At 45.7% G+C, this 25,330-nt stretch overlaps 1 protein-coding gene and 1 long non-coding RNA gene across 8 annotated transcripts in view; one reads left to right on the top strand and one right to left on the bottom strand.

Annotated features, from left to right (window-relative positions):
• Window positions 1-8,408: 8,408 nt before the first annotated feature.
• On the bottom strand, window positions 8,409-25,052 carry LOC134894102 (uncharacterized). Of its 2 annotated transcripts, none has more exons than XR_010171749.1 (3): window positions 24,810-25,052; window positions 19,786-19,845; window positions 8,409-8,859 (listed from the first exon to the last, which is right to left on the bottom strand). It is a non-coding gene; the product is annotated as an uncharacterized LOC134894102 (long non-coding RNA). The 2 variants fall into 2 exon arrangements; XR_010171751.1 differs by lacking the exon at window positions 8,409-8,859 and adding an exon at window positions 13,336-13,492.
• Window positions 24,662-25,330, top strand: part of HABP4 (hyaluronan binding protein 4) — a 114,228-nt gene continuing 113,559 nt past the window's right edge. For 5 of the 6 annotated variants that reach the window (XM_063913740.1, XM_063913739.1, XM_063913737.1 and 2 more), the window contains exon 1: window positions 24,662-24,760. The gene's annotated coding sequence lies outside the window, so the exon portion shown is untranslated. Of the gene's footprint in view, window positions 24,761-24,942; window positions 25,063-25,330 lie in introns of those variants that run through there. The other variant, XM_063913736.1, reaches the window with a different exon arrangement.

Here is a 25,330-nt window from a genome sequence, read left to right as displayed (position 1 = left end):
TGATGCTCAGCAGGGGAGAGTCCGGGGATCCAGCATTCTCTGCAGCCTCTGTGGAGAAAATGGCGCTGGTTAGTGCTGGGGGATCAAGCTCCGCCCCCTCGCGCGGCGGGCTTCGGTCCCGCTCTTAAATTTGAAAAAATGGCGGGGATCTGTAGTTTACTGCCTCTGCAGCCTAACTACATGCTTTAATGCCCAAAACTAGGTTTATTGCTGCCCAGGGCGCCCCCCCTGCGCCCATCAGTGCCCAGTGTGTGTGTAAGTGTGGGAGCAATGGCACGCAGCTTCCTGCTGCGCGCTTACCTCATGAAGATCTGAAGTCTTCTGCCGCCTGACATCTTCATATGTCTTTCATACTCACCCGGCTTCTTTTTTCCGGCATCTGTGAGGAGGATGGCGGCGCGGCTCCGGGACGAACCCCAGGGTGAGACCTGTGTTCCGACTCCCTCTGGAGCTAATGGTGTCCAGTAGCCTAAGAAGCAGAGCCCTTAAACTCTTAAGAAGTGGGTCTGCTTCTCTCCCCTCAGTCCCACGATGCAGGGAGTCTGTTGCCAGCAGTGCTCCCTGAAAATAAAAAACCTAACAAAATTCTTTTTACAGAAAACTCAGGAGAGCTCCCTGTAATGCACACTATCTCCTCTGGGCACAAGATCTAACTGAGGTCTGGAGGAGGGGCATAGAGGGAGGATCCAGTGCACACCATACTAGAAAGTTCTTTTAGGTGCCCATGTCTCCTATACCCCATGGTCCTTACGGAGTCCCCAGCATCCTCTAGGACGTAAGAGAAAAAGAGTAAACACAGTTGTCTGACAATAAATGGTTTCACCCAACCACTAACCATGAGTGAAAGATAAGTTTGTGAGTTATCATTCATATTCTCTGACAAATGGCCAGAAAATCATAAATTCTGCTAGGGTATGTAAACTTATGAGCACAACTGTTTATCTGCAGATCAACTGATCTGCAGATATATTTATCAGTGTGTACCCACCTTTATCCGTTTGTTATTAGTTATTAATTGTATATGTCTCTAGGACTTTGAACAAGGCTGAAATTGTGAGCCCGTTCACTAACAACTTTTTTTGAATGATATTTGGCGCTACTGCTTGTGGCTTTTTAAAAATTTTTTACTCGAATTCATCAATGCTCTCCGGTGAGCGTTAGTGTAAAATAAGACGGCAGCGCTGTTTTTCTTGGCCTGTCTGCTCTGGTGAATGAAGCTGTCTAGAGTCTGAATTTGTGTGTTTGGCTTCAGCACATACGCAGCGTGTCAATCTCTACTACAGCCTCAGACAACAGGCTACTTTTGTTACCATGGAGACTCATCCACCACAAATCATTTATGGGTATAGACCCAGATGCTGGAGTTGTCCACCGCTGCTGCTAAGCTCTGTATTACACATCGAACACTGGAGAATTAGAAATAAGACTAGTAGTAAGCAACAAATACCGCTCGTTAAATTAAAAAAACAGTCATTTCTTATGTGCCTAAGAACTGTGAATAATGCTGCTGTGTAACAAGCATTAAAATAGTGAAATCGTTAATGATAGTGGGAGCTATTTTATTATACACAACAACTGTAAAAACTCTAAAACTCGTTGATAAATGGGCCCTTTATTTGGCCAGCTTCATATTCATACTCCAGCTTCTTAATGAGAACATGTTATATTAAAATGATTAAATCAGATCACTAAATTAACATTGTTTAAACAAAGAAATTGTGTCCCTTACACAAATTTCAATTGAATTTTGCCTGGCCCAACAAGGTTTTGGGTATGAAACAGAGCAGTAAAGCAGAAACAGGCATCAGATTTATCATTTTGAACAAATAGCTGTAGTTGTGCAGGGGTTAAATAGGTTAACAAATTTGACACTTGCAGACTTCCTGGAACCGCCAGTATGCTTCTGACAGTCTGAGCAAGCGTGAGGGCAGTGACCATTTGAGGGCAGACGCAGCACTTCGACTGCAGATGCTGGCAGGAGTGGCCTATTTCGTACAGATGCCTCCTACAGCAGAGGTTCCCAAACGGCACACCAACGGTCCAGGTTTTAAATGTATCCATGCTTGGCCACAGGTGACTTAATTAGTACCTCAATCAATTTGATTTAACCATCTGTGCTGAGCCATGGATATACCTAAATCCTGGACTGTTGGTGTGCCTTGAGGATAGCGTTTGGGAACCTCTGTCCTACAGCATTGGAATATTAGTTGTACGGTCAGGGCTGGATTAAGGGCCTCGTGGGCCTGAAGCTGTACATTTTCAAGGGCCTATACTGAAATGGAGAGGAGCTGTGACCAGTGCTGTGCGGGTGTGGCCCGAGTCACATGTTTGTGAACACCCAGTGTCGGACTGTGACATGAAGGGCCCACCGGGGAAATGCAGTTATAGGGGTCCATGCTTAAGGGTGTGGCCAGTCTCTACTGGGGCGTGTGCAGCCACCACAGAGGTTTGGCTAACCATTACAGAGTACATGTTCTGTACCCCTTGGTAAATATATAATAAACCATATTCTTGTGACGTATAATGTAACATAAGTATAATGCATAATTCAAGTGCACTAGGATAGAGTCTGGAACCTGATCCCTAGAGGAGGAGGAAGGCCCACAGGCAGTGGGGCCTACCGGTGGTTTCCCCTGTTCCCCTGTGGGCCAGTCCGACCCTGTGTACACCCTGTACACTATGTGCCCCAATGTCTCACAAAATACATAAACTTAGAAAAATTATATATTTTTGTGAGAAAACTACAAAAACAATTGTATTACTTATGATTGTGTGGCGAGCTGTCATCATCCTGCTGCCAGCATGATGGGCTTATTTTTGGGTGTGGTATGTAAGGTCGATGGTAAGTAGGTCGACAGTAAGTAGGTCGACGGGGATGCTAGGTCGACAGGGTCTTTAGGTCGACATGGTCTAGGTCGACAGGTCAAAAGGTCGACATGTGTTTTTTTTTTTTTTTTTTTTTGGGTGTCGTTTTTTCCGTACAGTGCCCGGGAACCCCAATCAGTGCGCTGTGTCCCCTCACATGGCTCGCTTCGCTCGCCATACTTCGGGCCGGTTACTATTCCCAATCGTAGTCCACGTGGATCGTTAAGTATGAAAAAGTTAAAAAAAAGGAAAAAGATGTGAAAAATTCATGTCCACCTAAAGACCCTGTCGACCTAGTTACTGTTGACCAATAGTGGTCGACCTAAACACTGTCGACCTACTTACTGTCAACCTAGAGACTGGATCCCCCTATTTTTATGTGGATGTCTGGAGCTGGAGCTCCATCCGCCAAATTGTTAGTCTGACCCCGTGTATGGTATTGCATAGCTGCTACCGTCCACATCAGAATCGGACCCTAAATATTCACATTTTTGCTTGATTTGTCTGTGTCCTTAATGTATTGCATTGTCTTGTTATTGTTAGTCATCTGTCTGTTCAATCCTTACAGCATTTTTTCTTGCTTACTTTATGTTATTTGTGTGTGAGTGGTGTGTAAGTGTCAGTTTTTTTTTACTTTTTTTGGTATTCTGTATATTGGTGGTCATTCCGGGTTGTTCGCTCGCTAGCAGTTTTTAGCAGCCGTGCAAACACTATGCCGCCACCCACTGGGAGTGTATTTTAGCTTAGCAGAAGTGCCAACGAAAGGATCGCAGAGCGGCGTGCAACTTTTTGTGTGCAGTTTTAGAGTAGCTCCATACCTACTCAGCGCTTGCGATCACTTCAGACTGTTCAGTTCGTTTTGACGTCACGTACACGCCATGCGTTCGCTCAGCCACGCCTGCGTTTTTCCTGGCACGCCTGCGGTTTTCCGAACACTCCCTGAAAATGGTCAGTTGACACCCAGAAACGCCTACTTCATGTCAATCACTCTGTGGCCAGCAGTGTGACTGAAAAGCTTCGCTAGACCTTGTGTGAAACTACATTGTTTGTTGTAATAGTACGCCGCGCGTGCTCATTGTGCCGCATACGCATGCGCAGAAGTGCCTTTTTTGCCTCATCGCTGCAGAGCGAACGAAAGCAGCTAGCGATCAACTCGAAATGACCCCCTTTGTCTGTTGTTTGTGTTAAGTGTGAGCATGAAGACTGGAAGGAGAGGGAACAGGGACAGTGAAAAGAAACAGGAGTACGCAGTACATGAACAAGTTCAGGAGGAAGGTGGAGAAGAGAATTGTGCTATGGTGTCAGCCATTATTCCAGTATATTGGCAAATCTTGGTTCTCCATGAGTGGGAAAACATTCCAGCTCAAAAAGAAGCCATTGGGGGGTTTGCAATGCAGTTAATGCCGGACATCTCCCCAGAACAAGATGCAGTCCTCATGTCAACAACCAATGTCTACACCACAATGTCGACATAGAACACGTAAAAAAAAAAATCTCTTCGTGACATACTTTATATTGTATGACTCATGGGAGCACCACCAACTGAGTTATGCTAGTGAATACATCCTGATATCTCTCTAAGGGTTGGGGCTGTAATGCCGGCAGTTGGGATCACTGAGATCAGCATCCCGACCATGGGATCCCGGCCGCCAGAATGCAGGCTGGGGGGGTGAGAGCAATGGAGCCCCTTGTGGGCTTGCTGCGCTTGCCACGTAGCAGGCTCGGTGGCTCGCTGCGCTTGCCACAGGTTCTATTCCCACTCTATGCGTGTTGTGGACACCCACGAGTGGGAATAGCCCGTTTGCTGGCATTCCGGCTGCCAGCATTGTAAACGGTCGGGATTCCGGTGTCGGTATCCTGACTTGACGGGATCCTGACCGTCGATAAAGCAACTAAATCCCCTCTCTAAACATTGGTTTGATATATTGCAACACATACACAAGATCCCCTGGGATTAAGGGTGTGTACACACGGTGAGATCCTTGCTATGGCCGATTTTCACTTGCGATTTCCCTTGAACTCCCCGGAGCCCAGCACCACCGATTTTAACTAACTTTTCTTGAGATATGGACTATGGGGGTAATTCCAAATTGATCGCAGCAGGAATTTTTTTTGCAGTTGGGCAAAACCATGTGCACTGCAGGGGAGGCAGATATAACATGTGCAGAGAGAGACAGATTTGGGTGTGGTGAGTTCAATCTGCAATCTAAAATGCAGTGTAAAAATAAAGCAGCCAATATTTACCCTGCACAGAAACAAAATAACCCACCCAAATCTAACTCTCTCTGCACATGTTATATCTGCCCCCCCTGCAGTGCACATGGTTTTGCCCAACTGCTAAAAATTTTCCTGCTGCGATCAACTTGGAATTACCCCCAATGTGTGCTTACGATTTTGGCTTATGTGAGATTTTGGCTTATGTGAGATGTCATTGACATGTGAGATGAACTAGATAGTACACCGATCTAGCAAGGATTGACTTGCCTGCACAGTCTATCTTTTCTTGCGATGCCGACCTGGCGGGACCGCACATCGGGATCGAATTGGGATCGCAAGGTGACTTTCACCTTGCGATCTGCACTAACTTTTCTTGCGATTTTGACTATATAGTCAAAATCGAAAGAAAATATCTCACCGTGTGTACACATCTTAAGTCTGCGAATCTCACCCTCCCTTTTTAGAAATCTACAGAATGTTTACATGCTCACAAAGATAACATGTGAAATGTCGACATTCTCAGAATGATGACAGGGTTATGCTGCAGGAGGGGAGATAAAGAGTAAGGGGGTAATTCAGACCTGATCACTGCTGTGCATTTTCGCACAGCGGCCGATCAGGTCTGTACTGCGCATGCGTATGCACCGCAATGTGCACGCACATCGGACAACAATGGGTTTGTGCAAAGGATCCATTCGCACAGGCGATCGCGAGGAGATTGACAGGAAGAGGGTGTTTGTGGGTAGCAACTGAGCGTTTTCAGGGAGTGTCAGGAAAAATGCAGGCGTATTCAAGCGTTTGAAGGGAGGGTGTCTGACGTTAAATCCGATCCTAAACAGGTTGATGTGATCGCAGCGGCTGAGTATGTCCTGGGCTGCGCACTGCACAAAATCAGTTTGTGCAGCTCTGGTACACATGCGATCGCACACTTGCACACGAAAATACACTCCCCCTGTAGGCGGCAACTATCTGATCACAAGGCTGCAAAAATCACTGCCCAGCGATCAGGTCTGAATTACCCCCTAAGTGTTACTCAACAATGGAACGACCACAGGAACAGCCAGAATTCACCATCAGATGATCATCTGTCCCAGAAGACACTGCTCTAGCTGCCGGACACTCCAAACACGGTAAGTCACCGTAGGACCACCAGTAATGTTTTGTCAATATTCTAATCATGTTAATATCTCATCATTGTTGACATGAGGAATGTTGACATGCTGACCATGGTAAAATTAAGATCATGTCAACAAAATATACCCAACCTTCCCAGAACTGTGGACATGTGCAGGAAGTGGTTTGTATGAAATTAAAAGAAGAGATCGATGAGGAGAGATCAGCTGCACACACAGAAGGTGGGCTACCTATGCATATACAATTTACCTCCTAGGAATTGAAGCAACTAATGCCCCCAGAGATTATTGTCGACCAGACCTCTGGCATCATTTGAGGGTTATAAGTACTAATTTTCTCTTTTAAAAAATGTAATTCTAATATAATTAATTTGCGTGCTGACTCCCTCACACCTGGAAAATATAAGGCCTGATAATTGAATTGTGTTTGTTCTCTGATGGAGGAAAGAGCAAAACCTGTGGACCGCTATTTGCTGTGCTGGGATACTATACGACACAAATAAGGTACAATACTGCTAAACTGTGATACTGCCATGCCACAATACTGATAAGGTGATGCTGTAACACTACTTTGGTACTGCTGAAACACTACTGTGCTTAAGTGACTACTTCAGTGTTTTTCAACCACTGTGCCGTGGCACACTAGTGTACCCTGAGCACTCTCCAGTTGTGCCGCCACAGAAGCAGAGCCAGGCCCGTCAGTGTTTTGCCGTTACTGGAACGATCAATACTGGTGGGTTTAGTGGTTGCAGAGCCAGTTCTAATTTTGGGCCCGGGCAGTGTTCGGCTCTTCTGGCTTTCTCAGATGTGGCTCAGGCGTTACCTATGGAGAAGCTGCGACATGACATGCAACTGCACCATGCATCACCATTATATCTGAGTGTGCCGTGGCAATATTTAAATCTTGTTCAGTGTGCCGTGAGTAGTAAAAGGTTGAAAATCTCTGGACTACTTAATAAGTGACAGAGTGGTTATTTGCAACTGTGTCAGCAGTGGTGTCGAGAGTGTGTGTGTGTGGGGGGGGGGGTACAAATTACCTGGGCCCACGTGATGGAGGGGCCCAGTGAGGGTCTAGTGGGGGCCCTGGGCCCTCTCCACCTTACCTGGCAGCAGCAGCTGCAGCTCTTCTCCTCAACCCAGCACATGTGTGATTAGGCCACACCCCTGGAAAAGTACCTGGGCCCAGCCAGGCTCTCTATTGCCCTGTGTGTCAGTAAGCTACTACAGTGTTTCCTAACCTTAGTCCTCGAGGCACTAACAGTCCAGATTTTAAGGTTAGCCATACTTGAGCACAAGTGACAATTGGTACCTAAGTTATGATTCAAGAATCTGTGCTCAAGCATGGATATCTCTAAAACCTGGACTGAGGACTGAGGTTGGGAAACACTGCTGTACTTGAAGCTGCCCTAATACAATAACATAAACATTTGTTTTGAAGTTAAATAATTAGTTTTTATATTTTCTTAATACTGGCTAATAAAAAATTTAAATTAATCTGTGTAATGTCTTTTTTTTTTTTTTACTAAGACGCTTCACCAAGAGTAGTGATTGGATAAATTCACATATTTTTTGGGGGTAGTATCCAATTAGCCGCGATTGCGCACCTATCCGGAAAAATCTGCTTAGAAGATGGGGAAATCTGCCTGTACCCCCAAAAAGCCAAACTCATATAGGAAAACATTATAGGAGTCTATTAGTGGCCATAATAAAACTATTTGGTGTCATTAAATTGGGTCAAATGGCTGTTATTTGCATTTTATATTGCATGCTCCTCATTATTGTGTCAGTGCTGCGTATGAGTACGCAGTTGCGGAGAACTTTGCGATGGCTCAGGTGGGCAGCAACTTGACTTGTGATGATTAGCAGCTCCGTAACCTTGAGAAACGCAGCTGCGTTTGCATGTGTACAAACATTAATTAGGTCTGCAGTGTGTAGACGTGTTGTGCCACATGCACAGTTCCATAAAATCAAGCCCCTAATGTTTAAAGAGGAATTTAAACAAATAAATATACTCAGATGCTTATATAGTACTCTTCTCAATAGCTGCTGCTAAAATCAGGAAACAGTCAACTCCTGTAACATACTAAAACACAATGCAAAAAAACAGTTAGATGCGCTTGTATAAGAATTGCATGGTATGGTTACATTTTTATAACAATTTAATACAAATTAATTAATAAGATATACAGCAATTATGTCCTATAAAATTAAACAATTCATATATATACACAGCTTGTTTGTCAGGATTTCCTTATGTAAAAGAGGCTTGTTCCTATTGCTATCTCTGGTTATTAAACTGGAATTTTAGTCCATACACCTCTATATCAAAGAACAGTTCATCAGGATTGGTAGTTACAGCAATGATCACCGCTGAAGGAAATGATCTCTTGGTTATATCCTTTGTTTGGTATGGGTAGTCCTCACTAGAGATGCAATGTTGTAATGCCTGAGTCTGTCACAAATGATGAAGGTGAAGAGGGATTTGAAGGATGTTCTCCTCTAGTTAGTTCCAGAGACTGGTCCATGCACTTCACGGTTGGAGTCCTGCCCAGTGGATAATGGACAGCATCTGACGCGTTTCACTGCATACATTGCTTTTTCAAAGGTGATATCCTATCTGGCTGTATTGAGTAGATATACCTTCCTAGATAGGCAATCAATTATCAATCAGCATGCACCTGTACCAGACAGTTCTTTTTTTCCCATTCAAATTATAAACCTATTCAGCTACTATAGATAGGAGGCAGATAATAAACAAATCTAACTAAAGGTGTGTACACATGGTGCGATATACACTTGACGTTCCTTACGATTTTGACTATTTAGTCAAAATCATAAGGATAGTTAGTGCATATCGCACCGTGTGTATAGTCCTTGCGATGCCGATGCGCAGGATTGGGCATCGATAATGGGCAGGGAGTTTGTTATTTGTAGAGAAGTACACAGTTAAGAAACACCATTACATACTACAGTAAAATTAAATTAAAAGTGCAAAAAAACAAACAAAAAAACCCCGACCGTTTTGCTTAAAACTAATTGAGCATAAAAATAATCAGCATTTGGACAAAGGGGGAAATTCAGACCTGATCGCTGCTGTGCGTTTTGCACAGCAGGCGATCAGGTCTGTACTGCGCATGCGTATGCACCGCAATGCACTAGCGCATCGGATGACTGCGTCTCGCATCAGTGCTTAGCAACTTGATGAATCCAAAAAAAGCGATCGCACGGGTGATCGAAAGGTGACTGACAGGCAGAGGACGTTTATGGATGGCAACTGACCGTTTCAGAGGATGTCCAGGAAAACGCAGGAGGGACCAGGCATTTGGAGGGAGGGTTTCTGATGTCAGCTACAGCCCCAATCATCGCAGTGGCTGAGTAAGTCCTGGGCTGAGCAGAAACTGCACAAACTGATGACCTTTTTGACAGGTACAGTACCTTTTATTTATGGTCTGTACCTGCCAAAAAGGGCTTTGTACCTATTTCTGACTCTCCAAATTAACATTGAAAGTATAGGCAAGGGGGCATGACCACGCCCCCTTTAGCCGTGGCTATGCCCTTTTTTCTAATTTGTACCGGTTTTCATGTGTAAAATGTTGGAGGGTATGCAAATGCGATCACACACCTGCACACATCTAATACCCTCCCCCTGTAGGCGGCGACTGATCGCAGGGATGCAAAAAACGCACCCTTAGCGATCAGGTCTGAATTACCCCCAACCTTTTAAGCCAAAATAGAAAAACCTGAAAAAAATAAATTTCTTTTTGCTGGCAAATGTGTATTGTACAGTTGTGTTAACCATTCTTGTGTTTTGCTTATAAAGAGGAACTCACCTGTTGGCTGCACACAAGGTGGAGTGGATGTCTCCATTTATGGACCCACCAAATAAAAAGCATTTTACATTAATATTGCAAAAATAATATTGGCACTAATGGCCTGATGCTTTGCCAATATACCAATATATCTGTATAATTCGCTCTGTGCATGCGTCAATGTACATTACTGCAATTCTTTATTTGCAAAGTGATTGACAGGCAGGGAATCTGTCATATGCTAAAGACAGTGGTGCAAGTACAAAAAAAGTCTTAGTGGTACTGTGTGCACGCGTTGAAGGCGTGCATGCTCCCCAAAATGGGTGTGGGCGATAAAAATAGGGCGTGATATTCATATGGTGGGCCAGTTACACACATGCCCCCAATAGTGCCAGATACGCATATGCCACCAATAGTGGAGTGCCAAATACTTATATACCCCCAGTAGTGCAGTGCCAGATACACATATGGCCCCCAAGGTGCCAGATATGCCCCCATAGTGCAGGATACACATATGCCCCCACAGTGCCAGATACACATATGCCCCCAGTGGCAGATATGCCCCCACAGTACCAGGGGGGCTGAGCATGTGTGTAGTGTATGCAAAAGATTTTGTGCAGAGTCAATGTGGCGCTCACCTATAAAACACATTTACTTAGGTGACCCAAATAGGAAAAATTAACGTACACATAAAAAGTAATCACCATTCAAATGATCCATAAGAGGTAAAGTCCTAAATACAGTGGATCAATTTCTTTTTCTTCCCTTCATACATGGATACTAATCCTCCTTGGGGTATCTATGAAGAAAAGTGTCTTCCCTCCCCCATGCATTTGTAGCAAGCCGGGTTCGGGGGGCACGAAAGACACAAAAGGATAGTGCAAATTTCCTTTTAAAAACAAATTTATTAAAACAGATGTGCACTTACAATTTGAACAATGTAAAAGGCATGTAACAAATGCTCCAAGGCAGAAACAGCAGCTAGTTAGGTGAATCAAAACCTCTGAAATCCCAGATGGCAAAGGGCAGGTAGGACCATTTACTCCGGATGTTAGGTTAATCAAAGGTACAGTAAGTCACCGCAGGTCGCTGTCTCAGAGTCCACACCATGGAAGACACCGCTTAATGCCTTTCAGACCTTTATGAGTCCTTCATCAGAAGCGTGGCCCTTTGCTCCAACGTTCCCTTATTTATATTAACCATAAAAAGAATAGCAGCTGGGTCTCCTCGCCGCGAACTGCGCATGCACGGTTAAACCAGATCCCGGTAGTAACCACATGCGTTCCAGCTACAGATCAAATGACGGAAAACAGCTCCAACAATCATTTATAATAATATAATCAGGGGTTAAAGTGAGGGGGAACGAGGTGGAACTGAGTTCCACCACCTCTTATGGTAGGGGTAACTAGTTCCACGACCTCCACTGCCCTGCACAGTAATTCCAACAGAAAAACCTGCCCCATCACCTACATCAATAGACAATGAAGGCAGCGCTAGTGTCACTCCTCCATTTACAGCCCATCCCTTCTGGTATTCACAAACTCTGTGTTTGTTGGACAGCATTCATCCCCTCTTCAGGTCCCAGTGGTTTCCTTTTCCAGCATGATGTATGTGATGCTATGCTGTCACCACTGCTAAAGTGAAGAGGAGCCATGAAGAGGAGCAGGCTCCGTGCATCTTGAAGACAAGATGAGAGGTGACTGGAGGGACAGGAGAGGTGAGGAAGCTGCTGAAGGAATACAGGGCATGGAGCTGCTGGAGAAACATAGGTGGTGAGCTGCTGGCTGACAGAGGCAGAGATGAGTATAAGGGGCACTACTGTGGGCATTATGTGTATAAGCGGCACTACTGTGATCATTATGTGTAAGAGGCACTACTTTTGAGGGCATTATGTGTAAGGGGCACTGCTACTGTGGGAATTGTATATAAGGGACACTACTGTGTTGTATAACGTGCATAAAGGGTACCATTGTGTAGTGCAATGTGAATAAAGGGCACTACTGAGTTACATAACCTGAATAAAGGGCATTACTATGTGGTGTAATATAAATCAGAGGCACTACATGTGGTGTAATGTGAATAAGATTATGCTACTGTGTGGTGTAATTTGAACTGGGGGTACTATTATGTGATCACGCTGCTTTTTTATGATCAATGTCCCTTTATAAAGTATGGGAAGTAGGGCACTAATTTATAGTTTGTAGGGAGGTGCCGAAAACACTAGCACTGGCCCTGGCTCCACTTAATGTGAGGGGTGGGGGATTAGGTGGTGGGTAAAATGAGTTCCACCACCTCTCCAGGACCACTTTAAGCCCTGCATATAACCATCCACTATAAATCTGTATTAGCTTCTTTTTCCAAGCGTATTCGTCAGGATACCATAGGAAGAGGTAAATAAAATCCATATCCTCAATAAGGTTTAAATAACATCCATTAATGTCCTCATAATAAAGTCCATAGGCAAACAGTGTACATGTAAAAAAAATATAGAGATACCAGGATTAAAATATATTTCATATCAAAGCAATAATAAAAAATACTTTAAAAGATGTGCCAATACATCCAAGGAGTGCAGAATATTCACAGGAAAGTGCACAATAGTAGTAGCAAAAATGTACAAAGGTCTAGCAGCAAAAATGTAAATATGTTTAAAAATACTAGGTCAAATAAACACTTCGAACTCACCGTTTAGTCCCTTGGGAACAAGGGTGCCTAAATGGTGAATCCACCTCATCTCACACTGGAACATTCTTTTTTCAATATCTCTCGTCGGCCACTTAGGGAAACAAACCACATGCACACTCCGGGATGCATATAACATTTCTAGAGTGGCATGTGATAAATTCCGTAATGGGATAGGTATGCCCATTCAGTATAAAATCTGTCATTTTACGATTTTCTGATTTCACAGATTTACACATCAAGCAGTCACCGCAACGGTGAAAGCCCTTAGATCTTACACTTTGTCTGATTTCATTATCAATGCTGCTTTAACAAGTTGGTCTTTAAGTGCTGGTTCTTTTCTGTAAATAAAAACAGGCTTATCTGGTAAAGTGCTTCCTATAATTTGATCTTGTTTTAAGAGGTTCCAAGTTTTATAAAAAACCCTTTCAGATGAATTATATTCGCTAACAAAAGCCCATTGTAATTTTTCATCAGTACCAGGTTTCTCATCTTTAATTTTCAATAAATCAGTCTGGTCAATCTTGTCCACCTTCTCTCTTGCTTTTTAAAAAATGGTGTTTGGATAACCATTTGCACGAAATCGGTGGAAATCCACGCATCCAATGCATCTCCAAACAGAGCCTGACCTGTGAAGGGTAGGTTCTCCACGCTTTTCTTGGATTCTGCATCCGCAGTCCATTGGCGTAGCCAGAGTCCTCTGCGTGCCGAGACTGCCATGGAAGTAGCTGTCGCATTCAGCATGCCAAAGTCCTTCATGGCCTACACCATGAAATCTGCAGAATCCTGTATGTGACGCAAAAATAATTCAATGTCACTCCTATCCATAGTATCTAAGTCCTCTAGTAATGTGCCTGACCACTTTACTATGGCTTTAGAAATCCACGCACAAGCAATAGGGCCTTAAAGCCACGCCTGTGGCAGTGTATATAGATTTGAGCGTAGTCTCAATCTTGCGGTCAGCCAGCTCCTTTAGGGCGGTTGAACCAGGGACAGGGGAAACCACCTTTTTAGACAACCTAGATACAGAAGCGTCTACTATAGGTGGAGTTTCCCATTTCTTTCTATCCTCTGCAGGGAAAGGGAAAGCAATGAGAATTCTTTTAGGGATCTGGAATTTTTTCTCTGGGTTTTCCCAGGATATTTCAAATAAAGAGTTCGGCTCTTTAGAAGCAGGGAAGGTGAGAGAGGATTTCTTAGTTTCTGTAAAATAAGATTCCTCTTCCGGCTCAGGTACCTTCTCAGTAATATGCAAAACATCCCTAATGGCTTCAATCATCAACTGCACCCCCTTAGCAAGGGATGCATCCCCCCTAAATGCTGTAATCCCTCCAGGGGCGGATTGGGACGCCGGGACACCGGGCCAGTTCCTGGTTGGCCGGTCCCATTGTCCCCTTAGCAGGCTGACTCACCCCTCCACCTGGCCTCCGGCCGCGATCGGAGCTCAGCTCCGATCAGGCAGAGCTTGGAAACGGCCCCTGCACACAGTGCACAGCAACTGCCAGTGATGCTGCAGTCCGTGCAGCACTTCCTGATACAGCAAGCTTCGGACTAGGCATGACGTCATGTAGGGGGCGTGGCTAGCACTCGGCACTGCTCTGCTGCAGAGAAGTGACTGAACCGACTACAGGGGCAGAAAGAGGTTCAGTAGCTCAGTGCACGGTAAAGTACAGTAAGATGTAGTAGAAGAAGGGATGAGGGAGAGGACAGAGAGGTATATGGATTACTAATGAAAATAAAAGTGGAGTGAAAGAAAATAAATTGAGGTGGCAAAGAAAAGTATGTGATAGAGATTAGAGAGAGAGAGAGAATAAGGCAAGTAAGAGGCTCTATGTCAGGGATTAGGAAGGAAAATATGCCCGTAAACTATTATGGAGAAAAAGGAAGACAAAATAAATGAGACTAAAGAATAAAGACTAAAGAGGCTTCAAAGAGTGTAAAGAGTCAAGAAAAGGAAACAGGTACTTGCGTGTTATAATATAGAGGGACAGGGACTTACTTGCGGTTGTAATATAAAGTGACAGGGACTTTTGTGTTGTAATTTAGAGGGACAAGTATTTGCATGTTGTAATATAGAGGGACAAGTATTTGCATGTTGTAATATAGAGAGACAGGTACTTGCGTGTTGTAATATAGAGAGACGGGTACTTGTGTGTTGCAATATAGAGGAACAGGGACTTGCGTGTTGTAATATAGAGAGACAGGCACTTGCGTGTTGTAATATAGAGGGACAGGGACTTGCGTGTTGTAATATAGAGGGACAAGTACTTGTGTGTGTTGTAATACAGAGTGACAGAGACTTGCGTGTTGTAATATAAAGGGACAGGGACTTGCATGTTGTAATATAGAGAGACAGGCACTTGTGAGTTGTAATATAGAGGGATAGGGACATGTGTATGTTGTAATATAGAGGGACAGGGACTTGTGTGTTCTAATATAGCGGGACAGGGACTTGCGTGTGTTGTAATATAGAAGGACAGGGACTTGCGTGAGTTGTAATGTAGAGGGACATGGACTGTTGTACTATAGAGGGACAGGTACTTGCGTGTGTTGTAATATATAGGGACATGTACTTGGGTTTGGTAATATAAAGGGATAAGGATTTGTGTGTTTTCTAACACAGAGGGACAGGGACTTGTGTGTGTTGTAGTATAGAGGGACAGGTACTTGCGTGTTTTGTAATATAGAGGGAAAGGGATCTGTGTGCGGTATAATATAGTATGAGTATGTAGTATGAGAGCGTGGACAGATAAAAAATTAAGGAAACTAAAAAGAGAAATTTGGAGAAAGTAAAGGACGAAGAGTAAAGATAATGAGAATAATATTACTATGATAAAATAAAGGAGAGACTATATAATAAGTGAAGTGGAACAAGAGTAAAGTGTAGGGCATGACAGAATGTACAAAGAAGAAAGAGGATAAAAGGTACAGATGAGACAGTGCGGTTCGGTATGATTTACCATCTGTATCCCGACATCGGCATCCTGAGCGGTAGAATGCCGGCAGGGGGTCGAGCAAAACGAAGCCCCTTGCAGGCTCGGTGGCAAGCTTCAATCACCTCAGGTTCTATTCTCCCTCTATGGGTGTTGTGGACACCCATAGAAGGGGAATGATCTACTTCACTGGTATACCGGCGGCAGTATGGTTCCCCCCGCCGTCGGGATCCCGGCATCGGTATTGTGACAGTCGGGATCTCGACGAGTTAACCGCATACCACAGAATGTAACAAAAATATAGTGTAGGAGCATAAGGAATCTAGCAGAACTAAGGATTCAAGTTCAGAATATGGGATCCCTTGGATTAGTATAACTACACTGGTCAAAACAATAAATGTACCATCGTGGGCTTGCGTCGCTTGCCATACTTCGGGCGGGGCGGCTCGCTCCACTTTGCTTGCCACAGGTTACTGTTCCCATTAGATGTCCACGTGAATAGTGAAACTAATAGACCAGGGTTCCCATGTTCTGAACTTGAGCCAGACTAAGTAATGACCACTGATTAGGACAGTAAAGTACTGTATATAGGCCCTCATTCCGAGTTGTTCGCTCGCAAGGCGAATGTAGCAGAGTTACACACGCTAAGCCGCCGCCTACTGGGAGTGAATCTTAGCTTCTTAAATGTGCGACCGATGTATTCGCAATATTGCTATCACAAACGAGTTAGCAGTTTTTGAGTAGCTCCAGACTTACTCTGCCTGTGCGATCAGTTCAGTGCTTTTCGTTCCTGGCTGACGTCATAAACACACCCAGCGTTCGCCCAGGCACACCCACCTTTTCCCCGGCCACTCCTGCGTTTTTCCCGGAAACGGTAGCGTTTTCAGCCACACGCCCCTAAAACGCCGTGCATCCGCCCAGTAACACCCATTTCCTGTCAATCACAATGCGAACGTCGGAGCGATGAAAAAGCCGTGAGTAAACTTACTTTCTTCATAGTAAAGTTACTTGGCGCAGTCGCAGTGCGAACATTGCGCATGCGCACTAAGAGAATTCTCACTGCGATGCGATGAAAATCTCCGAGCGAACAACTCGGAATGAGGGCCCTAGTGAGAATAGACAAATGCCACCGTGGAAGGGTTATGTAGTAGAATTAGCATAAATGTCAGAGGCCCAACTGCAGCAAAAGATGCAAGGACGGCTGTGTCAGGCTCTATGAAGAGTATCCCACCCCTCTCAACATACCCCACCCCTTCAACAGACCCCGCCTCCATTAGGGCTGCTTCCAGAAATTTCCCGGGCTGGTTTTCCATCCCAATCCGCCCCTGAATCCCTCTACAGACTTTCTCAAAAACTGTGTCTCTTTCTCGTTATGTGACATCCTTGATGAAATCTGTGATATCATTCCCCTTAAAGAATCCACCCATGGGGGTTCGGATTCGACAGGTTGGGAAAGCACATTACAGTCCTGAGTACATGGGATAGACTCTTCAGGAGAAGATACACACTCTGCAGCACAGGATACAGAGCCCTTAGACATGGTAATGTGAATATACACACACACAAACACACACACACGAAAATGTCAGACAGTTTCCCCCAGAGTACCTTCAGAGAGTCACAGAGTATAAGGAGCCAGCCACACAGCGTCCCAGTAGGCAGTTAATACAGTAAAAGCCCGGCGCTGACTGAGTAACCTTAATAGGTTAATCAGCTCTAAAATCACTCCCCCCCGTCTATAACACCGAGGTATGCTGGAGTTATGTGGAGGGCAGCGCTCCATGTCAGCGTCTCTTTCTGATGATCTGCAGGGAGAAAATGGCGCTGGTGAGTGCTGGATCTGCTCTGAGGAGAAGCCCTGCCCCCTGTAATGGCGCATCTTCCCGCACTTAGGCCCTCATTCCGAGTTGATCGTTCGCTAGCTGCTTTTAGCAGCAGTGCACACGCTAAGCCCGGCGCCCTCTGGGAGTGTATCTTAGCTTAGCAGAAGTGCGAACGAAAGAGTAGCAGAATTGCTACTAAAAAATGTCATGCCGTTTCTGAGTAGCTCCAGACCTACTCCTACCTTGTGATCACTGCAGTCAGTTTAGTTCCTGGTTTGACGTCACAAACACGCCCTGCGTTCGGCCAGCCACTCCTGCGTTTTTGCCTGGCACGCCTGCGTTTTTTTGCACACTCCCTGAAAACGCTGAGTTGCCGCCCAGAAACACCCACTTCCTGTCAATCATACTACGAACACTTGAGCGACTGAAAAACGTTGCTCGACCTTGGGTAAAACTACAAAGTTTTGTGTGAAAGTACTTAGCACATGCGCGCTGTGTACCATGCGCATGCGCAGAATTGCCGTTTTTTCACTTGATAGCTGCGCTGCGAAAAACGTCAGCAAGCGATCAACTCGGAATGACCACCTTAGTTGTTTATACTGGCCTGAGGTAATTTGCTGTTAACAGTGGGATTAGCACCTGCTAACATTATGTGACAAGTGTAGTGTGATTGCGCTAGTCCAGGACGCCCCTCACAGCGCCGTACACATTGTGCCGCTGAGCCTGCGCTCCCACCCTTGTGCCGCCATTCCCGCTGGCGACCTGCTTCCTGGGCCGCCGGCGCTGTACTCAAGAGTTTTAACAAAGTCCAGGAGGGAAACATTCTCCAAATGAAGAGAAGCAATATGACACGAGGACATGCACTGAGACTGGAGGGGAGGGGGAAATTTGAGGAAAAATTACTTCACAGAAAGGGTAGTGGACAAGTGGAATAGCCTCCCATCAGAGGTGGTAGAGGCTAAGACAGTGGAGCAATTTAAACATGCATGGGATAGACATAAGGATATCCTTACAAAGAAATAAGGATCAAACAAGGTTAGAGAAAAAAAAAATGTAAAAAAAAAAAAAGGGCAGACTAGATGGGCCAAGTGGTTCTTATCTGCCGTCAATTTCTATGTTTCTATGTTTCACTCTTCTTTCTTCTGGCTCTGTTAGGGGGTGGCGACCGTGCTGCGGGAGTGAGCGGTCGCATCGTGGGCTTGCGATCAGCACCCTCAGAAGCTCAGTGTCCTGTCAGCGGAGATAGAGACCCATTAACTTCTAGAGTTGGTTCCTACTCCCCCCCCTAAGTCCCACGAAGCAGGGAGGCTGTTGCCAGCAGCCTGCCTGTACCTAACTAACTCAGAAAAATAATAAAACCAGAGAAACTCCTAGGAGCTCCCCTACCTGTGACCGGCTCCTCCGGGCACATTTTCTAAACTGAGTCTGGTAGGAGGGGCATAGAGGGAGGAGCCAGCCCACACTATTAAACTCTAAAAGTGCCAGTCGCTCCCAAAGGACCCGTCTATACCCCATGGCACTAATATGGACCCCAGCATCCTCTAGGACGTAAGAGAAAATCATTAGTGTTTAAAACATTACAAAAGGTTAAAAGAGATTGCTCATTACCCCTCCAAATAAAAAATACATCATCTATGTGTGTAGTGTACATAGGCTGTGTGGGGCTGCTGCTGCCAGTGTCTGTGTATATGTGTATGTGCCTGTGCTGCTGCACCTGGTACCTGCCACCCACCACCACCACCACACACAGTCAGTCATGCAGCGCTGTGCTTGCTGCCGCTCCCACCTCCCAGGCACGTGATCCCCTCTCTCCTCGTTCACGGCACAGCTCCACTGCATGGCTGGTGCCGGGTTCCTGAGGCAGCGCACGGTGGTGCCTCCATCAGTTCCCACTCCCGGGAGCTGTGTGCCACTCGCCGTGGACAGAGATGGGTACACCAGACACCTTCTGACCCCGGACATGCAGCTTCCCCCAACCAGGCTGAGCTGAGGAGCAGCAAGCAGAGGAGATGAGGCTCCACCTCCCTACATGCCCTGGCAAAGTTTGAGGTGGCAATAATGATGGGGCGGGTCACCGGTGCGCTGCAAAGTGTGCGGGTGGGGGTACGGCGTACCCGCAGCCAAATTCTTAAGGGTACGCCATACCCGAGCGTACCCGCACACTTGCTATAGATGCTGTGTCTTTGTATGCAGACTCTGAGATCTGCAAGGCAGAAATGGGAATCTCAATACATTAGCTGCGCATACATTCACAGCTGTGAATGTATTAGAGTGCATCTCTGAATTATGTCCTATGCGTACTCCAGTGTTAAATCTACTTTACCTGCCACCTCATCATCCTCTATGATTGTAGGCTTGCACTTCGTTTTCTTCTTTTGTGGTGCTGTAAATAAACAAAACAAGCACAAAGTAAAAGTATTATGCAAACATGTTTGACCTAGACTCATTTGCAGATCTGATCGCTGCTGTGCATTTTCGCACAGTGGATGATCAAGTCCTAACTGCGCATGCGTATGCACCGCAATGCGTTGCGCATCGGAAAACAACAACAGGCATCGCCGGGATGGTGCAAAAAATCCAATCGCATGGGCGTTTGCAAGGTGATTGACAGGAAGAGGCCGTTTGTGGGTGGCAACTGAGCTTTTACAGGGAGTGTGCAGAAAAATGCAAGCATTACCAAATGTTTTCAGGGAGGGTATCTGACGTCAGCTCCGGCCCAGTTCAGCCTGTTCTCATCGCACTGGAGGAGTAAGTCCTGGGCTGCGCACAGACTGCACATAGTGAATTTACGCAGCTCGGGATACACATGCGATTGCACACTTGCACGGCGAATTTACTCTCCCCCTGGAAACTGCGACTATCTGATCACAGGACAGCAAAATTAGCAGCCCGGCGATCAGATGTGACTTACCCCCATTATCAGCTTACAAAGCTGCAGTTTGTTCAGCTGCTATGGGCACACAGTCATGGCAATATTTTGCAGTTTTTGTGTAGTTATACACCATTAGCTGTAATGTCTCCAGCGTCTTTAACCTTGTGTGTGCTGGGAATTACTGTAACACATATATGTGTTATGGGGCCTGTATATTTATGGGAAAATGACTGGCGAACATCGGTAATCAGTAATCTATTGGGAATGCTGCAAGGTAAAAATTCCAGACTCGATGATTCTGATTGTCTTTGGGACGGAAACGGTGCATCTATGAATTCCAACATGTTGTACAGTATTTTCACGATACCTCGACCCAGGCATCGGCAGAGCAGGAAATTGCTCCAATAGCTGACTAATGCATTGGCCACAATACACATGTATGTAAACATCTACAATGTGACCATAGAAAACTTTATTTACACTCACCAGACCAAGGAGGGGCATTGGAATCATGGACATTGAGTATCTGAAACACTTCGGCAGGAATGAGGCCACGCACAAATCCCTAGGTAGTCCATTTGGGTTACATACGTTATCCCAACGGGCGGGATGCTGCCTGTCATCCCGCCCACCAGAATGTGGGCAGCAGGGCGAGCGCTGAGTCACCTTGCGGGCTCGGTGGCTCACCACAGGATCTATTCCCGCTCTATGAGTGTCGTGGACACCCACGAGTGGGAATAGCCCTGGTTTGCCGGTATTCCGGCTGTCGGCATTGTCGGCTGTCAGGATTTTGGCGTTGGTATCCTGAATGTTGGGATTCCAACAGCTAGCATTTTAACTGCATCCCGTCCATTTGTAGATGGAGCTCACCGCCAGTCTGCCTTGCAACTTTTCTCTCCTCTGCCATTTTAGCTTTCACTTTTCTTTTGATGTTCGAAAATCTATTATTTTTTTAGCAGAGCTCCGCATCCAGCTTTATGCGCCCGACTCAGACCACAACAAGTGTACAATGATGTATCTGAGATGCAAAAAATACTGGACATTACTGTGGATGCAGATCATAACTGCATGGAGATCCATGCAGTTCTGATAGGCCACAGGTTCTCAAACTCTGTCCTCAGGACCTCACACGGTTCATGTTTTGCAGGTCACCTGTACATTTTTGAAATGTGACAGTTGGTGATACACAGTGCAGCTGCTGGGTGACATGGAAGACGTGAACCATGTGGGGTCCTGAGGACCGAGTTTGAGAACCACTGCGATAGGCATTCAAGGGCGGTCATAAGTGGGGGTGGATGGAGTCAGCGGGGTGTCAGGGCTGTGCCAGCAGGGACTCTTCTGCAGTTCTACTTCCAGTTTTCATCAATGTCAGCAACCATAGCGCCTTACTCAGTATGGATCTCATTAGCAATGTGATCGCAAACTGACAAGTTTTTGGCCAGTGCACATGCACAGGAGCTGGACTGCACGTACGCATGCAGTGAGATGCGATCGCATCTAACTAAAGCGAACGCCACTGCCTGATTGACAGCGAGAGGCGTTCACGGGGGTGGCGAGAGATTGCCATCACCTGTGCTGAAACACCTTATCCATTAACATGTTCAAAACAGGTGCCGGCATTCATAAATTAAGAGGAAAGTCCAGGAGCAGAGCATTCTGTCCCTCCTGGAGAGGGTCATGTTGAGGCATTCAGTATCTATATACATAAAACTGAAGGGACGCAGTTAAAATGACACCGGGCGGGATCCCAGCGGTCAAAATACTGACGCCGGAATCCCGACTTGCGTACTGAATACCGACGTCAAAATGCAGACAGAGTTGGGAATCCTGCCGTCAAAATACCAATTAACGTCCACTTAGAAGGAGGGTTAGGATTTAGGGACAGGAAGGGTATGGTTGGATACCGGGGAGGGGGGGTGTTAGGTTTAGGCACTTAGTAGGGGAGGTTAGGGTTAGGAACCAAGCGGGGAGGGTTAGTTTTAGGCATCGGGGAAGGGAGTTTTAGGGTTAGACACCCCCGGGGAGGGTTAGGGTTAGGCACCCACAAGTGAGGGTTAGGTACCCACAAGAGAGGTTTAAGATTTAGGGACAGGGGAAGTTTAGGGTGTTAACTGCGGGGCTGTCTGGATTGTAATTGCCGGGGTGCCGATGTCGGTATCAGTGGCGTAAGTTCGTCCCAGTTGCCCAGAGCCAAGATAAATATTGGTGCACCCCTATTTCCTATATCAAGATAAGTGTGTGTGTAACAGCAGACACTTTACTGATGGAGCTATTTGTTCCTGTAGAGGAAGGATCAGAATGCTAATTATATGAAGTTACGTGTAATTGTCAGAGAAGTATCTTCATATAGTTAAAATTCTCATATTTCCTATACAGGCGCAAACAGCTTCATCAGTAAGGTGTCTGCTTCCAGTGTAATAGGTTGTGGTTTCTAATCCTGGGTGTGACACTTGTAAAATGTGTATAATAAAGAGGGTGTGATTTGTAAGGTGCAGGGACTAGTGAGGAAGTTGGCCACTGAAAAGATAGCGGCAGCTATAAATTAACTTAATTCACTGGTGTCACAGAATGGGAGGAGAGGTGCCCCCCTTCAGAGCAGGAGCCCGGCGCAGATGACTCCGTTGCCTCCCAGAGTTATGCCTCTGGTCGGTATTCTAACCATCGCTATCCCGTCCATCAGGATTACATACCAAACCTAAGCTGAAGACTGAGAAAAATAATGCCATTACGTCATGTAATGATACCAGGGCCGGCCCTAACCAATATGATGCCCTAGGCAAGATTTTGGCTGGTGCCCCCTAGCACAACCACTGGTTGCACCTCTTTCCCAGCACCATCACCCCTCACCCATAGCAGTCCTTATTTTGGTGTTTGTACCCCCTATATTTTAAATAGGAACAGTTCGCACATTTGGCGCACAGCCCAAAAAGGGTGTGTTTTTGCTGGCAAGGGGCATGGCCACACAATAGTAACCCCAATTCCAATTTACGCCACACAGTACTGCAACTTTATTCACATTTGATCATGCGATAGTGTCCATAATTCATATTACATCCCACAGTAGTATTACTTTACCTTATAAACATTACTCCTCACAGTAGAGCCCCTTATTCACATAACATCACATTGAATTGCTCCTTATTCACATTACACCACACCCTATTGCTCTTTATTCATATTAGATGACACAGTAGTGCCCTTTCTATACGCAACACCACATAGTAGAGCACCCTATACACATAATGCCACACATTAGTAATGCATTTATACACATAATTCCACACAGTAATGCCCCTTACACATTATTAATGTCCTTATAAACATAATGTGCCTTACACATTATGACAACCTTTATTAATGCCCTTTTACACATAATGTCCCTTACATATATGCCGCACATTATTAATGCCCTTATACACATAATGACACATAGTGCCCCCTACACATTTGCTGCACATTATTAGTGCCCCTATACACATAATGACACACATACAGTAGTACCCTGTTACACATATGCCACACATTATTAATGCCCTTATACACATAATGACACACATAGTGCCCCTTACACATGTGTTGCACATTATTAATGCATTTGTACATGACACACATAATGCTCCTTACACATATTTCGAACACTACTGCACAACCAACCCACTCACATGCACACAGCACTCACACTTCCACTAACACTGTGACCTCTGCCTCTGCTTGGATACAGATGTGTCCTCATAAATCTTGCCTCAATGCTAACGTCGGGCACCTTTTTTTTATGAAAATGCATCTTATTTGCATTGCTATGTGGCTAGGATGCACAAGCAGATTCTGCTGATTAAAATGGTATGCAGCATGCCTATATACTGTGTGAGACTGTGGCTGTATCTGCATATGAAATGCTATACAGAATATAGGCATGCCGCATATCATTTTAATCAGCAGAAGCTGCAGATGCCCCTAGGCATATCAAATGCCCTAGGCAATTGCCTAGTTTGCCTATAGCTATGGCCGGCTCTGAATGATACCCATAGAGGTGAGAGGGAAAACCTGCGATGTCAACACTACCAGAACTGGGCGATATGTGCACAACTTCGCACCACACAAAACTGGGGTCCTAATTCAGACTGGGTTCCCCCCCACTCTCTTTAAAATCTAAACTATAATATACCTCTGTTATATTTTACTATATACTATTTAGGGTACAGCAAATATTGTATATGACTACTGTATTGTGACACTTATCGCTCAGCATGCTCCCCCCCACACTTACAACTCTGAGATCTCGCCCCAGCAGCTGCAGCAGCAATCACAGCTCGCAACCACGTGCACAGGCGGGAGGCCACGCCCACACATACACCTCGTTAATAAGTCAGCCGCTGGGAGTCGCCGCGTGATTGGGCAGTTGGTGACGGCTGAGGCGCGTGTGTAGGTAAGCGATGGGTGCGAGTCTCCGATCGGCGGTGTGAGTATGTTCCTACCTCGCGCTGTACTTCGCCCTGTAGTGTGCAGGCTGGCACGGGGACGGTCTCCCGATGTGTCACGCATTGTCCTGCTGCTAGTCTGTGGTGAGCACAGTGTCTGGGCGGGCGGCGGCTTCCCGACGTGTCCGGCTGAGCGGCGTGGATAGTAGAGGAACTATCCCGCTGGCCTAGCTCCTCCCCCTTGCGTCGTAACCCCTCCCCCTTACGGAAAAGGTCCCTTAGCCCACTTGATTCTAGCATCTACCGTGGGGTAATGGTTTTAAGTGTGTGTCAGTCAGTGTGTGTTTCCTGCCCGTCAGTGTGTGTTTCCTGCCCCTTTTCCTGTGACCGTGGTGGAGCAGTATACCATACGTACCTGTCCAGAGTTTCCCGAACTCCGCCATTGCAGTACAGGTTTTAAGGCTGTCCATGCTTGACTACAGATTTATTTTAGGGTGACATGTACTAAGCTTTGGAGAGAGAGATAAAGTACCAGCCAACTGGCCTGTATTTTACAGCTTGTAACATGACAGGGGCTG

The sequence above is a fragment of the Pseudophryne corroboree genome, chromosome 1 (genome assembly GCF_028390025.1).
Source record: "Pseudophryne corroboree isolate aPseCor3 chromosome 1, aPseCor3.hap2, whole genome shotgun sequence".
NCBI classification, from domain to species: domain Eukaryota; kingdom Metazoa; phylum Chordata; class Amphibia; order Anura; family Myobatrachidae; genus Pseudophryne; species Pseudophryne corroboree.
The sequence above is the reverse complement of the archived record's forward strand: the minus strand, read 5'-3'. Positions and strand labels throughout refer to the sequence as shown.